Here is a 4,084-nt window from a genome sequence, read left to right as displayed (position 1 = left end):
AGGCTTTCCACATTTGTAATATTTTTAAGATTTCTCCGCTGTGTGTTCTATGAACTTGGATCCATGAATACTTGGTAAAGGACTTTCCACATTTGAGATATTTGTATTTTCTCATCTGTGTCTGTTCTCTGATGCAAACTGAGTTATGACTTTTCTAGAAAACCTTTCCATTTTTCCTACATATGATTTCTCTTCTTTGTGTGTGAGAGTGTGTTTCTGTTTCTGTGTGTCTGTGTGTTTTGGGTGTTCTGTGATGAACCCTGAGCTGTGTCTTCTAGTTGCAGCACTCCACATCTGCTATATCATAAGGTCTCTATCCTGTATTGGTTCTGTATTGCAATTTCAATTTTCTTACAGATCAAAGACTTTCCCCATTTGGTACAATCCTAAGTTATTTCATTTGTGTGAATCAACTTATGTGTGTTAAGCTGTGGCCTCCACGTCTTTCCACACTGGTTGCATTCATAAGGTTTCTCTCCTTGTGTTCTGTGATGGATGTTAAGCTGTGCCTTCCAGGTGAAAGAATTTCCATGCCTGTTACATACATAACATTTCTCTCTGGTGGGTTTTTTTCTGATGGACAGAAAGTTGTATGTTCTGGGTGAAAGATTTTCCACATAGGTTACATTCATAAAATTTCTCTCCTGTGTGTGCTCTCTTGTGGACAGTAAGTTGTAGCTTCTGGCTGAAAATTATTTCCACACATATGATATTCATAAGATTTCTTCCCTGTGTGTTTTCTGATGGACAGTGAGGCTTGACTTCCAGGTGAAAGATTTTCCACGCATGTTACATTCATAAGGTTTCTCTCTTGTGTGTGTTCTCTGGTGGCAAGTAAGGCATGACTTCCAGGTGAAAGACTTTCCACACATGTTACATTCATGAGGTTTCTCTCCTGTGTGCATTTTCTGGTGGCTAGTAAGCTTTGATTTCTGGGTGAAACATTTTCCACATGTGTTACATTCATAAGGTTTCTCTCTTGTGTGTGTTCTCTGGTGGCCAATAAGGCATGACTTCCAGGTGAAAGACTTTCCACACATGTTACATTCATGAGGTTTCTCTCCTGTGTGCGTTCTCTGGTGGCCAGTAAGCTTTGATTTCTGGGTGAAACATTTTCCACACATGTTACATTCATAAGGTTTCTCTCCAGTATGTGTTCTCTGGTGGGCAGTAAGGTTTGTCTTTTTGGCGAAAGACTTTTCACACACGTTACATTCATGAGGTTTCTCTCCTGTGTGTGTTCTCTGGTGTCTAGTAAGATATGCCTTGCAGATGAAAGATTTTCCACAAATGTTACATTCAAAAGGTTTCTCTTTTGTGTGTGTTCTCTGGTGGACAGTTAGCATTGATTTCTGGGTGAAAGACTTTTGACACATGTTACATTCATAAGGTTTCTCTCCTGTGTGTGTTCTCTGAGGGACAACAGGGTGTGTCTTCTCAGTGAAAGACTTTTCACATTGTTTATATTCTTCAACTACAGAAGACAGATGAGGACTATATACAGCACACATCTTACCAGGTTCACTGAAAACACCCAGTAACCTTTTCTATCCTAATCCCTAAGGAGTTCCTATTATTCTTAATCAGTTCTGACTTCTGTACGGAGCTCATATGAAAACTTCTTATAAGTCTCACTTTTTCCTCCCCTTGGTTATTATTCATGACTGCGACTTCAGAGAGATATTTATTGTGACTTTCCTGACAGGTGCTAATCACATCCTCCAATTCTGGGACATCTAAAATGGAAAACATAAATGAGATCCATAAATTCCTTACTGTAACGATATTTCCTCACATTCTGTTACTAGATTTTCAAATATCAAAGCATTGCTTTATGCAGCAATGTAGTAATTAAGAAAGTAGTACTGACATTTTATAATGGAAAATAATGTTTTTCTGTATTTCTGATTTAGTATTTTTCTACAGGAAATATTTACTCAAATTATTCATCTACATACTCTTAATGCTTCCATTCTGAATTGCCCTCTTTGCCGAGCACCACTGATAAGAAATTGTCCCGATTAGAGGATAGCAGCCCTAGCATACTCCTATTTTCCTCCTACCTGCGTAATATTAGTTTAAAAGAAAATGAGATCTCCTCTTCCACATTTCTTATTGTCTTTTTCTCTTTAAGAATGACTTCTCTACAGACAAAGAGAATTGTTAACATTAACTGCACTGGCGCACCAAATTCAGTTTTTTTCCACGGGAGTTCTGGATTGACAATTTCTTGAGACTAAAGATAACCTAGTTCTCTGCCACACATGACTCAGGGGCACTAGGAATACTATCGCTCTGTACAGCTCAAGATAAACAGACCAACTGGGCTCTGGACCCACTATGACCAGTGTAGATGCTTTAACTCACCTGTGAAATTCTTGTCTGAGGCTTCTCTTATCCATGGTTCTGCACCTTGCTCCAGCTTCACAATCAATTCAGGTTTAGGACCACAGTGCCCTGTGAATAAGAAAGAGTGGAGAACAGTTGCTCTTGCTGGATCATCATTAACGTAAGGTCGCAGACATCCTGTTCACAAGGTTGTTCCTTTTTTGGGGGGAGGGGGTCCGGTCCTGAGGCCTGGACGCTGTCCCTCAGCTCTTCAGCTCAAGGCTAACGCTGTACCACTTGAGCCACAGCGCCACTTCCGGCTTTTTAATTTTTGCTTACGTGGTGCTGAGGAATCGAACCCAGGGCCTCAGGCATGCAAGGCAAGCACTCTACCACTGAGCCACCTTCCCAGCCCCAGGTCTCTCAATTCTTAATAGCTAAATGGTGGAGTTTCCCCCAGCATTGAGTTTATTGTGCCAGTTGTGTGGCTTGAACTCAGCTCTTTTGCTCAAAGCTAGCATTCTACTAGTTTGAGTCCTGGCTACATTTCTAGTTTTTGAATGGTTAATTAGAGATAAGAGCCTCATGGTCATTTTTCTACAGTTTCTGGCTTCAAGCCAAAATCTTCAGATTTCTGCCTCCAGAGATTCTAGGATTCAAAGCTTGAAGCACTAAACCCTGTCAAGTTTGGCTTACAAATACACACTTTTAACTACTGATTTCCAGATCATACTGTCAGTAGTAATGTATATGCTATCTAGACTGTAGATCTACCTATAATAATCACCCCAAGGTTGGGAAGTCAGTCTCCTATTAGTGGATCATAGTTTAGAACTTTTATCCAACTACTGATTAGGCTTCTTAAAGAATGAGAACACAATTAGCTCTTGAGTTACATATAATAAATGTGAAGTTTCCCTTATAAAAAAATGACACTTCCCTAGTACTAGAATCTTTTTTTTTTAAAGAAAATGTAATGGTCCAAAGGCTTACACCTGTAACCCTTCATTGAGGAGATGAGATCAGAAGAGGCAGGCTTGAAACCAACCTGGGCACTGAAACCCAGAATATACCCCAGAACAAAAGCCAAAATGGAGTTGTGGCTCATGCAGTAGTGTGAAAGGCAAAGAACACCAAGCTCCCAGACCTGAATTTGGCTGGCTTTTATACTAGCAGTTTTTTTTTACCTGGGAATGGACTGGAATCTTGTACCTAAATAACATAAACAGTCAAATGTTTACTAAAATAAAAGGACTTGAACTTCCATGTAAAAGTGATCTTTGCTCACCAAAGGACATGAGGTTGCTATAGGTCTCCAGCATTACATCTCTGTGAAGGGTCCTCTGACCAGGATCCAGATCCTGCCACTCCTTCCAGGTGAAGTACACAGCCACATCATCAAATGACATCAGCTTCTGCAATGGCACATTTCCATCAAGAAATCAGACGTGGGTCATGAGAATTCCAATCTGGAATTTCATTATACTGCAGGTATGCTTTTATCTTACATAAAATGTTTGCAGCTTGCTGTGTTATCTATTCACTAGAAGAATTAAATAGCAAATTAAAAATATTTGACAATATATAAACCTGGTCATTAAAATACACAGATTGGCAGGGCACTGGTGGCTTATGCCTGTAATCCTAGCTATTCAGGAGGCTGAGGTCTGAGGATCAAGGTTCAAGACCAGCCCAGGTAGAAAAGTCCATGAGACACTTATCTCCAATAAACCACCAGAAAACTGAAAGTAGCACT

At 39.9% G+C, this 4,084-nt stretch overlaps 1 long non-coding RNA gene across 1 annotated transcript; it reads right to left on the bottom strand.

The window, feature by feature from the left end:
- Window positions 1-1,711: 1,711 nt before the first annotated feature.
- LOC122123264 lies at window positions 1,712-3,707 on the bottom strand. Its single transcript, XR_006150369.1, has 3 exons — window positions 3,617-3,707; window positions 2,368-2,457; window positions 1,712-1,736 (listed from the first exon to the last, which is right to left on the bottom strand). It is a non-coding gene; the product is annotated as an uncharacterized LOC122123264 (long non-coding RNA).
- Between the last annotated feature and the right edge of the window lie 377 nt (window positions 3,708-4,084).

This window comes from Dipodomys spectabilis, unplaced genomic scaffold, assembly GCF_019054845.1.
Source record: "Dipodomys spectabilis isolate Male_0828 unplaced genomic scaffold, ASM1905484v1 ptg000227l, whole genome shotgun sequence".
NCBI classification, from domain to species: Eukaryota; Metazoa; Chordata; class Mammalia; order Rodentia; family Heteromyidae; genus Dipodomys; species Dipodomys spectabilis.
Note: the sequence above shows the minus strand (reverse complement) of the source record. Positions and strands in the feature narration are given on the sequence as shown.